A 14,271-nucleotide genomic window follows, 5' to 3' on the forward strand; every position below is an offset into this window, starting at 1 on the left:
CCTGTGTTTACGTATTTGGGGTTGTACCTGGTAGGTTCATTGATCATTTGTGTGAGATTGAGGGAATCAAGTTTAGATTTTTAGGATGGCCTGGGTCCCAGTTTAGGTAACCTAACTGCACGAGCTCTGAAGATAGATGGGGGGGCAATCAATTCACATAATGTGTCCAGGGCACAGCTAGCGGCAGAATGTGGTCTATAGCAAGCGGCAACGTTGAGAGACTTGTTTCTGGAAAGGTGGATTTTTAAAAGTAGAAGCTCAAATTGTTTGGGCCAGACCTGGATAGTAAAGACAGAACTCTGTAGGTTATCTCTGCAGTAGATTACAACTCCGCCCCCTTTGGCAGTTCTATCTTGTCGGAAAATGTTATAGTTAGGGATGTGTGGTATCCCAGGAGGTCTACCCCGGGGGATGGTAATAGAGGGGAGGTACGTGAGGTGAAGTTGGCTCCCTCAGCTGGGAATACGGGAGCTGTGCACCCTGACACGGACAGGTAAGTGGAGGTAATAATAGGAAAGTGCCAACCAGCCGTGGAGGCTAAATAAAAGGAGCACGATGGCACACCGTGGGACAGAAGGGAGAGAGATGGACACCAGTTAAGAGAGAGAAGGATGACTGAGCAAAACCTGAGCAAAAGTTATGTCTTTGATATATTTATTTTCTGTCTTAAGTAAAGTTGTTTTCTGACTAAAGCCTCCCTGTCTCTGTGTAAATCTCTGCACGCTCAACCCAACACCCCACGGTTTACCACAGATGGAAATTTCAGGGTTTTTGGTGGCCTTCCTAAGCCAGGATTCAGACACGGCTAGGACATCCGTGTTGGCGGAGTGTGCTAAAGCAGTAAATAAAACAAACTTAGGGAGGAGGCATCTAATGTTAACATGCATGAAACCAAGGCTTTTACGGTTACAGAAGTCAAGAAATGAGAGTGCCTGGGGAATGGGAGTGGAGCTAGGCACTGCAGGGCCTGTGTAACAGTATAACTTTAGTCCATCCCCTCGCGCGAACCAGGGACCCTCTGCACACATCAACAACTGACACCCACGAAGCATTGTTACCCATCGCTCCACAAAAGCCACGGCCCTTGCAGAGCAAGGGGAACTACTACTTCAAGGTCTCAGAACAAGTGATGTCACCGATTGAAATGCTATTTAGCGCGCACCGCTAACTAAGCTAGCCGTTTCACATCCGTTACACTCACCCCCCTTTTGACCTTCCTCCTTTTCCGCAGCAACCAGTGATCCGGGTCAACAGCATCAATGTAACGGTATAACTTTAGTCCGTCCCCTCGCCCATACCCGGGCGCGAACCAGGGACCCTCTGCACACATCAACAACAGTCACCCACGAAGCATTGTTACCCATCACCCCACAAAAGCCACAGCCATTGGAGAGCAAGGGGAACTACTACTTCAAGGTCTCAGAGCAAGTGACGTCACCGATTGAAACGCTATTTAGTGCGCACCGCTAACTAAGCTAGCCGTTTCACATCCATTACACCTGGATTAACCTCTACATCACCAGAGGAGCAGAGGAGTAGTAGGATAAGAGTATAGCTAAACTGGTTGTCTAGTATGTTCGGAACAGAGAGTAATACAGTGGATGTGAATACAGGATGGGAATACAGTGGAGGTAAACCCATGCATTAAGTGATGATGAGAGAGGTATTAAATAAACCAGGTGAGATCACTGCCTGTGTGGGCATATTGAGCAGGGCTGGAGGCTCTACAGTGAAATAAGACAATCACTAACCAAAATGGACCAGGCATATTGACATTAGGGAGAGGCATGCATAGCCGAGTGATCATAGTAGCTGAGTAGCTGAACGGGCTGGAGACATGGCGATTCAGACAGCTCTGACACTGCCTGTTATAGAGGTCCTGGGTGGCGGGAAGCTTGGCCCCAGTGATGTACTGTGCCGTACGCACTACCCTCTGTAGTTCCCTGCGGTTGGAGGCTGAGCAGTTGCCATATCAGGCAGAATAGAGAATGCTCTCGATGGTGCAGCTGTAGAACCTTTTGAGGATCTGAGTAATCAGCCAAATCTGTTCAGTCTCTTGAGGGGGAATAAGCTTTGTAGTGTCCTCTTCACCACTGTCTTAGTGTGTTTGGACCATGATAGTTTGTTGGTGAAGTGGTCACCAAGGAACTTGAAGTTCTCAGCCTGCTCCACTGCAGCCCAGTCTCTGAGAATGGGGGCGTGCTCAGTCCTCCTTTTCCTGTAGTCCACAATCATCTAATTTCTCTCGTTGAGGGAGAGGTTGTTCTCCTGGCACCACACGGCCAGGTCTCGGACCTCCTCCCTCATAGGCTGTCTCATCGTTGTTGGTGATCAGGCCTACCACTGTTGCGTCATCGGAAAACTTGCTGATGGTGTTGGAGTCCTGTCTGGCCATGCAGTCATGAGTGAACAGGGAGTACAGGAGGGAACTGAGCACGCACCCCTGAGGGGCCCCTGTGTTGAGGATCAGCATGGCAGATGTGTTGTTACCTTCCCTTACCACCTGTTGAACACCCATCAGGAATTCCAGGATCCAGTTGCAGAGGGAGGTGTTTAGTCTTAGGGTCCTTAGCTTAGTGATGAGCTTTGAGGGCATTATAGTGTTGAATGCTGAGCTGTAGTCAATGGATAGCATCCTCACATAGGTGTTCCTTTGGTCCAGATGGGAAGGGAAGTGTGGAGTGCAATAGAGATTGCATCATCTGTGGATCTGGGATAATGGTGTTGATGTGAGCCATGGCCAGCCTTTCAAGCACTTCATGGCTACAGACGTGAGTGCTACTGGTCGGTAGTCATTTAGGCAGGTTACCTTAGTGTTCTTGGGCACAGGGACTATGTTGGTCTGTTTGAAACATGTTGGTATTACAGACTCAGTCAGGGACAGGTTGAAAATGTCAGTGAAGACACTTGCCAGTTGGTCAGCACATGCTCTGAGTACACATCCTGGTAATCCATTTGGCCCTGCGGTCTTGTGAATGTTGACCTGTTTAAAGGTCTTCAAATGACTTGCCTAGTTAAATAAAAGTTAAATAAAAATAAAATAAATACATACAAGCAGTACCAGTACCGAGTCAATGTACAAGGTAGTTGAGGTAATGGAGTATGTATATGTAGGTAGGGGTAAAAGTGTCCAGGCAGTTAGGATATATAATAAACAGAGTAGCAGCAGCGTATGTGTGAGTGTGGTGTCAATGTGTGTGTTGTAGTGTCAGTGTAGTATGTGTGAGTGCGTGGATAGAGTCAAGTGAGTGTGCATAGGGTCAGTGCAAAACAATTACGATCAATAAATAATAAAGGAGGTCATTGTAAATAGTCCAGGTAGCCATTTGATTAACTGTTCAGTAGTCTTATTGCTTGGGGTAGAAGCTGTTCAGGAGCCTTTTTGTCCTAGACTTAGCGCTCCGGTACCGCTTGCCGTGTGGTAGCACAGAGAAGTCTGTAACTTGGGCGGCTGTAGACTTTAACCATTTTTTGGGCCTTCCTCTGACACCGCCTAGTATAGAGGTCCTGGATGGCAGGGAGTTCGGCCCCAGTGATGTACTGGGCCGTACGTATTACCCTCTGTAGCGCCTTGTGGTCAGATGCCAAGCAGTTGCCATACGAAGCAGTGATGCAGCCAGTCATCATGCTCTCAAGGGTGCAGCTGTAGAACTTTTTGAGGATCTGAGGGCCCATTCCAAATCTATTCAGCCTCCTGAGGGGTAAGAGGCATTGTCGTGCCATTTCACGACTGTGTTGTTGTGTTTGGACCATGATAAGGATGTGGACATAGTATAACAACGCAGGATGAGACTCATATGCCGACACAGGAGGCAGATGTTTCGAGTCTCTGATATGTATTAAAATATAAGGGGCAGGCAAGAGGCAGGTCAAGGACAGGCAGAAGTTAGTAAACCAGGTCAGAGTCCGAAAGGTGCAGGGCGACAGCCAGACTCGAGGTCAGGGCAGGCAGAAAAGGTCGGAACCGGAGGACTAGAAAAAACAGGCATAGGGAACAACACTCTGGTAGGCTTAACGAGACAAGATGAACTTGCAACAGGCAGACAGAAAACACCGGTATAAATACACAGGGGATAATGGGAACAAATGGGAGACACCTGGTGGGGGGTGAAGACAAGCCCAAGACAGGTGAAACGGATCAGGGTGTGACACACCGAGGAACTTGAAGCTCTCGACCTGCTCCACTACAGCCCTGTTGAAATGAATGCTGGCGTATTCGGCCATCCGTTTCCTGTAGTCTACGATAAGCTGCTTTGTCATGCCCACATTGAGAGAGAGGTTGTTGTCCTGGCACCACACTGCTAGGTCTTTGACCTCCTCCCTATAGGCTGTCTGATCATCGTCGGTGATCAGGCAGGCCTACCACCACTATGTTGTCTGCAAAAATGTGGTGTTGGAGTCGTGCTCAGCCATGCAGTCCTGGGTGAACACGGAGTACAGGAGGGGACTGAGTAAGAATCGTGGATGTGTTGTTGTCTACCCTCACCATCTGGGAGGGCGGTCCGTCAGGAGGTCCAGGAACCAGTTGCAGAGGAAGGTGTTCAGTCCCAGGGTCCTTATCTTAGTGATGAGCTTGGAGGGCACTATGGTGCTGAATGCTGAGCTGTAGTCAAAGAACAGCATTCTCACGTTGGTGTTGCTTTTGTCCAGGTGGGAAAGGGAAGTGTGCAGTGCAATAGAGATTGTGTCTTCTGTGGATCTGTTGGGGTGGGCCATGACCAGCCTTTCAAGGCCTTTTATGGCTACAGATGTGAGCGCTACGGGACGGTAGTCATTTAGGCAGGTTACCTTGGCATTCTTGAACACATGGACTATGGTGGTCTACTTGAAACATGTAGGTATTACAGACTGGGTCAGAGAAAGGTTGAAAATGTCAGTGAAGACACTTGCCGGCTGGTCAGCACATGTTCTGAGTATATGTCCTGGAAATCTGTCAGAGTGTTTAAAGGTCTTACTCACATCGGCTATGGAGAGCGTGATCACACAGTCATCCGGAATAGCTGGTGCTCTCATACATGGTTCGGTGTTGCTTGCCTCTAAGCGATCATAGAAGGCATTTAGCTCGTCTGGTAGGCTTTCATCACTGGGCAGCTGGCGGCTGGTTTTTCCTTTGTAATCCGTGATAGTTTGCAAGCCCTGCCACATACTGCCACCTGGAGTTTGTTTAAACAAGTACAAAGCCAAGGTTGGCAATTTACTGTCACCTGCGGTTATGGAATGATTGCTCACAAGTATAATTAATTGAATAATTAATTGAATAATTGTTTATTGAATAATAATTAATTGAATAATAATGTCTGGATGTGCTCTAGACTTCCCTCTCTCAGCTCGACCAGGGCAGTGGTAGAGTCTGAACAGAAAATAACCCTTTGAGGCCCCACTTCATTCACTCACCGCAATGCCCACACTAGTTCAAGTGCTAATATTTCAACAGAGAAAACTAAAACTCCATCAGACAGCCGCCTACACTGGTGTGGAATTTGAAGTTCTCTCAGCACGGAATATTTCTGCACCTTCTTATAATATGCTGCCAACTAGTGATGATTGTGTGACCTTCCATTGAGAGGACCACAGATAATTATTTTTGTCATGAAAAATCACCTAAACAATTATAATTAAAAGATTCACATAGCCAGTTAACTTAAGCCCCACCATCCAACTATCATAAAGGGATAGTTCCCTCAAAATACAAATCAACATGATTTCCCTTTTTTGGGAGAAGGTTAAAATCCCTTTCGACCCATCCCTCAGCTGTATACCAAAACATGTGTAGGCTGTCTTTTAGCTGGAAAACAAATCCCAGACTGGTGTTTTAATTCTTGTTTTTTAGTATTTTATCATTATTAGCTTGGTTCGTCACTATAAATTGGTATTGTACTGTTCGAAATTTGATACAATGATTTGATTAGATTAATTGTACATTTTGGGGATAATATAGTAACCTGGGCCTGTTTCCAAAGAGGTTTCAAAACATCCTACACACTTAGAAAAAAGGGTTCCAAAAGGGTTCTTTGGCTGTCCATATAAAGAACCCTTTTTTGCTTCTAGGTAGAACCCTTTTTGGTTCCAGGTAGAACTCTTTTGGGTTCCATGTAGAACCATATGTGGAAAGGGTTCTACATGGCAATTGTCAAAAAATGAGTTTTGTCCTTGTTTCACTTCTTCACCTGCATTTATTGGAAAATACTTGACAAGTCAAAACATTATGGTGGAAGTTCATCATTTGGCTGACTTTCAACTGGTCAGTTCTTTCAAATCAGAGACCAGGAAATTATAAGAAATGTGTCCATTTCCTACACCACATGGAATATTATTTATTGTCCAGTTGGTGGCAGCAGTATCATACCAAGTGTTTGAAAATTCTCGATGTGAATGTGGAAGCCTCTCTCATTGCCCCCAACAATGAGACATTATTTAACTCTCTTCTCTCCTGCCAACCATAATATTGCAAAACTCATACCCAAAGCAAAAATTAATGTTGTGGCAAATGGAAATGCAATTTCACACACACACACACACACACACACACACACACACACACACACACACACACACACACACACACACACACACACACACACACACACACACACACACACACACACACACACACACACACACACACACACACTCCTGGTTGATAGATTTCCACTGCTCTGTCCTAATAAAGCCATACTAGGCTTTCTCTTTTTGAGTAAGGAAGGAAGGCATCTGCAAGTTCACCAGCCAGACAAAGCAAGGCATAGGATGAATCCATTGGAATTTCAAAAAGTTACAAGGTCATCAAATGAGCGGGTTTATGCCCCAAGTGCTGTACTGTAAAGTCATCCTCAGCTCCTTTTTCTGAAAAAGCGTTTAAGGTGTTTATTAATGTGACTTTTTTGTTGATTGCAAAAAAATAAATCCCTTACTCTTGTGCCTTGCATAATTCAGGCCACTACGGTTAAGTCAAATTTGTAATGGGGTTGATAAAATATCTTATCAGAAATCTGCTGTCTATAGGTATATATTAAAGAATAATAGCTCAAAATGTTGCTCTTAGTCAACGTGAAATTCGACCAAAAAATTCACCATGTCATTGGATTTAGGTTAAAAGTTGGGTATAAAAAGATATATTAATAAAGAATTGTTCCCCCTTTGCAGCTATAAAAGCCTCAGCTCTTCTGTGAAGGCCTTCCACTAGATGTTGGAACATTGTTGCGGGGACATGCTTCCATTCAGCCACAAGAGCATTAGTGAGGTCGGGCACTGATATTGGGCGGTTAGGCCTGGCTCGCAGTCTGCGTTTCAATTCATCCCAAAGGTGTTCGATGGGGTTGAGGTTAGGGCTCTATGCAGGCCAGGCAAGTTCCTCCACACCGATCTCGACAAGATGCTTCTACATGGACATCTTGTGCACGAGGGCATTGTCATAATGAAACAGGAAAGGTCCTTCCCCAAACTGTTGCCACAAAGTTGGAAGCACAGAATCGTCTAGAATGTCATTGTATGCTGTAGTGTTAAGATTTACCTTCACTGGAACTAAGGGGAATAGCCTGAACCATGAAAAACAGCCCCAGACCATTATTCCTCCTCCACCAAACTTTACAGTTGGCACTATGCGTTCGGGCAAGTAGCGTTTCCCTGGCATCTGCCAAACCCAGAGTAGTCCGTCGGACTGCCAGACAGTGAAGCGTGATTCATCAATCCAGATAAGGCATTTCCACTGCTTCAGAGTCCAATGACGGCAAGCTTTACACCACTCCAGCTGATGCTTGGCATTGCACATGGTGATTTTAGGCTTGTGTGCAGCTGCTCGGCCATGGAAACACATTTCATGAAGCTCCCAACGATCAGTTATTGTGCTGACGTTGCTTCCAAAGGAAGTTTGGAACTCGGTAGGGAGTGTTGCAACAAAGGACAGACGATTTTTACTCAATACAAGCTTCAGCACTCTGCGGTCTCGTTCTGTGAGCTTGTAATGGCCTACCACTTCGCGGCTGAGCCATTGTTGCTCCTGGATGTTTCCACTCCACAATAACAGCACTTACAGTTGACCGGGGCAGCTATAGCAGGGCAGAAATGTGACAAACTGACTTGTTGGAAAGGTGACATCCTATGACGGTGCCACTTTGAAAGTCACTGAGCTCTTCAGTAAGGCCATTCTACTGCCGATGTTTGTCTATGGATATTGCATGGCTATGTGCTCAGAGCCTTACTAGCTGTGTCCATATACCTTTGTGTATATATAGTGTATTTCTATTAGGACTGCCTAAATGTATATTTTTCCATTTATAGACTGTGTGTTTTAACAAAATCAACTTTATAAATTGAGCTTGTCTGACGGTTTAAGCTTACTATTTGATGAAATAAGACAAATGCCTGAAGAGGGCACCAGATATCTAGATAACCAGAAGAAAATAACCTTAACCTGCCCAAATATTCTCCTCCCGCTCCTGCATCTTTCGCAGATTCTTCCATTACTCTCCTGACGTTGCAGATAAAAAGCTACACGAGTCGGCGGCAACCGTTCTCATGTGGAAAGCCAATTTACCCTACCATTTCTACCGATCTGGCTGCCAGTTATGGTTTTCATATGCAAATTTTCGTGAAACAATTTTGCTTAATTTATAATAACGTCTTCGTATCTCAAAATCATTGTCATGTGGTTAATCACAATTCTATACAAATCTGTATCAAAATGATACAAACCTAAAAATTAACTTCTATTGCCATTGCTAACTATATAAAATAGCCTACACAAAGACAACTAATGAAAACACTGCAGCCAGCAGGTAGAAAATAATGTGATAGAAATAAATATCCTATAAATCACATGGCTTGTATGCAACAAACTTTAAACATTGTGTAAAATATTCTAGGCCCTTAGTTTCCCAGTCAGTGAGCTCGGGACAGACACAGCTGTAGGCAATTGGCACAAGGGATAAGAAGCAGCGCTTGACTTGGGCAGGAGCACACCAGAGCTGAGTAACGGCACCTCAAATGTTCTACTGCTTGAGCTCCTGTTCCTCTTAAAGAATATTAGCTCAAAAGTATTGTGGAGCTCCTGCACGTAAATATTAACAGTACCAGCACCCTAAATGAGTACCGGAACATATTTAATTCCAAGTCAAGCACTGATAAGTAATCAGTAATCAGGTAGGCCTATTTTATGACCTTTCCATTCTATCAGAGCATAACATTTTTCCTTTTCGCGCTGAGTGGTTATCAAAAGGGATAGAGCTGGAAAGATTTTTCAAATACATTGAGGAACTATTGTAATTGTCAATAGATGTAAAAGCAGACTTTGTTTGCTTGCTGTTTGAGGTGAGAAAACATTACTTTGAGAAGCTCCACAGGTCATTAGTGGTGGTGCATTAAGTCAATCAGAAATACTATCAGATCCCCAAATGGACACATTTTTATGACCACATTTGCGCACAGGCCAGGTAGCCTATAGGCCTACTTCTATGCGCGCACGTCCTTACTCAACATTGGCAGTACATGCTCCAAACAAAAGACAATTACTAAATTGACAAAACTTGTAAATGGAATGAAATAAAACCAAAACTTGTTTCTCACAACTGTAGCATAGGTTGTGCACTCTGCAAACAATATATTGACTCAGACAATGAGAACGGGAAGACTAGAATAATAATTTTGAATAATATTGAACAGAAATTACCGTAACAAAAGTAATAAACATTGTAGATTAGAAATTATAGGAATTAACGGTAAATGTACTACTGGTGATATATGTAATGGGCAATTGATGTACACTAACAATTCACACAATGAAGTGATGAAACAATGAATGTGCACAAAAAACACAGGATGTAGTACCCCCAGTTACCGTCAACCAATCATGTCAATGCGGAGCTATACCATTGGAGATTTTAGCATTTAAATCTTGGTGTGGAAGAATCCCCCCCAAAATGTAAGATGGATGCCAGCAAAGCCATTACACAACACATCATAAAAAATACATTAATTGCACTACAACAGTGACAAACTTTGCCCACAAACTGTTAGGACCTACATAAAGCTGTCCCAACAGCAGAGCTTTCTTTTCAGCACCATGGAGTGAATCCTTACCACTGCTACACCTGGCTATCAGTGGAGCCTTGTCTGGCAGCGAAACAGTTCATTTAGCTTCACTTACTGCCTTTAAAAAAACATTTGATATGGCTGACTTACATAAACAAATGTTGTTTCTACTGACAATTGAGACGTACAAACTATGGTATAAGGGGTTGATGAGAGGATAAGAGACAATCCGCAATTTCTATTAAGACATTAATGACTGAGCTAGGACGGACATAGTCAATATAACTATTTGTTCAGCACTTTTGGGCAAATTTTGTCATCTAACTTTGTCATCAAAGTCTGGCATTCTCTGGATTTATGGTACTTTCAAGACAACTGGGAACTCATTGAAAAAAAAGGTTGAATCATGACCTCAGTGATCTTCAGGTCGGAGCTCTAGAAAGAGTTCCTGACTTGGAATTTCAAGTTGGATGACCATTCAAAACTTATTTTCCCAGTGGGAAATCTTCTTTTTTTCAGAGTTCCCAGTTGTCTTCAACTGACTGAAGTCTGAGATTTCACAGTTCCGAGTTTCCAGTTGTTTTGCTGGATTGACAGCATGGCCAATTAATGCAACCTTTTCTGGCCCATAGTGTTGAATGTTTACCCTTTTAAGCTTGGAAAAGAGACCCTTAAACCCGGACTTGGATCACACACCCACTCCACTGAATAGCAGGCTAGTGATTGCTTTGCAACACTTGCAGTTAGCCACTGATTCCTTCCAAAACACTCATTGCTGAATTTGCGATTTATAATATTTATGTAATATTTATGTCCAATGGCCGATGAGCACCGATACGTTTTATCTATAATTTATCTTCATATGACAAGGATTGAAAAAGATTTGCCAGTAGATTGTCGACGTGATTCATGATGATGACTGCTTGTCTAGTTTGCTAGCAAAGATTTTGAATGTATGATGTTGACATGATCAATCCAATCAAAGCTACGGTAGATATAAAGTGATTTGACATCATTTTATCTGCAGCCAAAGATCTTGAGCCTTGGATGGGCACATCTAATGTAACTCTATGGCTCTGCCCCACCTGCCCTAAATGACGGGTCGCCACTCAGCTCCAGTGAATTCGGGCAGTATTCAGACCCCTATACTTTTTCCATATTTTGTTATGTTACAGACTTATTCTAAAATTGATTAAATAGTTGTTTTCCCAAATCTACAAACAATACCCCGTAATGACAAATGTTTTTGGAAATTTTGCAAATGTAAAAAAATAAAAACAGAAATATCATATAAACATAAATACCCATTACCAGTACTTTGTTGAAGCTCCTTTAGCAGAGATTACAGTCTTCTTTATGACGTGACAAGCTTGGCACACCACACGTGCCAGGTTTCCACCAGACGCTTGGCATTTAGGCCAAAGAGTTCAATTTTGGTTTCATCAGACCAGAGAATCTTGTTTCTCATGCTCTGAGAGTCCTTTAGGTGTCTTTTGGCAAACTCCAAGTGGGAGTAGAACTCTGTCAGCAGCAACATCAGGTTCTTGGTCACCTCCCTGGCCAAAGCTCTTCTCAGTTTGGCCGGGCAGCCAGCACTAGGAAGAGTCTTGGTGGATCCAAACTTCTTCCATTTAATAATGATGGAGGCCGATGTGTTCTTGGGGACCTTCTCTATTTCTTTCTCTCTCTCTCTCTCTCTCGGATGACCTGAGCCCTAGGACCATACCTCATGTCTACCTGGCATGATGACTCCTTGCTGTCCCCAGTCCACCTGGCCGTGCTGCTGCTCCAGTTTTAACTGTTCTGCCTACGGCTATGGAACCCTGACCTGTTCACCGGACGTGTTACCTGTCCCAGACCTACTGTTTTCAACTCTCTAGAGACAGCAGGAGCGGTAGAGATACTCTTAATGATAGGCTATGAAAAGCCAACTGACATTTACTCCTGAGGTGCTGACTTGCTGCACTCTCGACAACTACGGTGATTATTATTATTTGACCATGCTGGTCATTTATGAACATTTGAACATGTTGGCCATGTTCTGTTATAATCTCCACCAGACACAGCCAGAAGAGGACTGGCCACTCCTCTTTGCCTGGTTCCTCTCTAGGTTTCTTCCTAGGTTTTGGCCTTTCTAGGGAATTTTACCAAGCCACCGTGCTTCTACACCTGCATTGCTTGCTGTTTGGGGTTTTAGGCTGGGTGTCTGTACAGCACTTTTAGAAATCAACTGATTTAAGAAGGGCTATATAAATACATTTGATTTGATCTGATTTGATTTAATTCAATGCTGCAGAAATGTTTGCGTGCCGTTCCCCAGATCTGTGCCTCGACACAATCCTGTCTCGGAGCTCTACAGACATTTCCTTTGACCTCATAGCTTGGTCCTTGCTCTGACATGCACTGTCAACTGTGGAACCTTATGTAGACAGGTTTATGCCTTTCCAAATCCTATCCAATCAATTGAATTTACCACACAGATGGACTCTAATGAAGTTGTAGAAACATCTTAAGGATAATCATTGGAAACAGGATGCACCTGAGCTCAATTTTGAGTCTCATAGCAAAGGGTCTGAATACTTATGTAATTAAGATATTTCTGTTTTTTGTTTAATAAATGTGAAAACATTTCTTAAAACCTGTTTTTGCTATTTCATTATGGGGTATTGTGTGTAGATTGACGAGGACATTTTATTTATTTAATCCATTTGAGAATAATACCGTAGCGTAACAAAATGTGGAAAAAGTCAAGGGGTCTGACTGCTTTTCTTAAATTGAACCATTATTTGACTAGGCAGGTCAGTTAAGAACAAATTCTTATTTACAGCCTACACCAGCCAAACCCGGACGATGCTGGGCCAATTGTGCACTGCCAATTGTGACTCCCAATCACGGCCGGTTGTGATACAGCCTGGATTTGAACAGGGTGTCTGTAGTGATGCCTTTGGCACTGAGATGCAGTACCTTAGACCACTGCGACATTTGGGAGCCCTCTGCATTACATTTTTTGCAAGAAGCATGGCGATTCGGTACAGAGCTCGATTTGGCCTCTGCATGCCTCTGGAGGCTCTGCAATTGCGTCACACTCTCCATAAATTGTCTTTTAGTCTAGGCCTCCGCAATGGATTAGGTCACAGAGATGGGTGCAAATATATATAAATAAATATTTGTTGCTGCTCAACTAAAACAATCTTGGTCGACCAACAGCCTAACGACTGAACAATCAACCAGTCGACTAATTGGGGTCAGTCCTAATTTGCATATGAATGTACTGTATGTATCTTTATCTCTTTTTTTTATTGCGATGTACACTAGTCAACTGCTTATAATGGTCTTGATTCTTGTATTCATTATGTATTCATTATGATGTAGGCTAGTTAGCTGCTTATCATGGTCTTTTTTTGTAATGAAAATATATCTATGGTGATGTAGGCTAGTTAGCTTATCATAGGCCCATGTATTTTCCTGTGTATTTCCATGTTTTTTTGCTGTTCGTTATGTCCTGTTTTTGTTCTACACCTAGGACCACATTGGAAATAAGTGTTTGTATGCTTTCATGTGTCATCCTCTGGGTTTCATGTACTTTTAACCCTTTACACTCGTGGGAATTGGCCTACATGTATAGGTACCATGGTAGCAATCGAAAGGGAACAGTTAGGAGACTATGGATAAATTATTAGACCAACATTGAGGACACAACAGTTCACCTGACTCAAGACAGAATCCAAACATTACACTGTTGATTTTATATGTGGATTTTACATTTACATCCAAGATGTGCCATTGAGGCACTAGAACAAGCACACTTTTAGCTATTTTGTTTGAAACACAGCCCTGCATTCCCGCCATCACGCAATTACTGTTGTTGTTTGCGCAATCCAAAAATGTCCCATTATAAATCGCAATCAGGGTCAAGTGGGCATCATTTGAAAGCCTGTTCAATTGCCAACATGACTAGCTAAATTACAGTATACAGTTATGCTTTCACAGGGAAATTCATGGAAACAGATTGTAATTTTGGTGCGCATAGAAAGGAGTTGTGTGCATTCAAGTGCGTGTTCCCAATAAACATCATAGGCTCATTCTGTTCAGAACAACCCAGGGTATGATGCAATGTCATCTTGTAACTGTAGGCCTACATCAAACATATTGATCATAAACATTGACACTGTATATGACATGGAAATGTGAAGTGTACATTTGGACTCACTGGTGTTTGGCTTGCTTGTATGACATCAAAGTGGT

This window comes from Oncorhynchus masou, chromosome 27 (assembly GCF_036934945.1).
Source record: "Oncorhynchus masou masou isolate Uvic2021 chromosome 27, UVic_Omas_1.1, whole genome shotgun sequence".
NCBI classification, from domain to species: domain Eukaryota; kingdom Metazoa; phylum Chordata; class Actinopteri; order Salmoniformes; family Salmonidae; genus Oncorhynchus; species Oncorhynchus masou.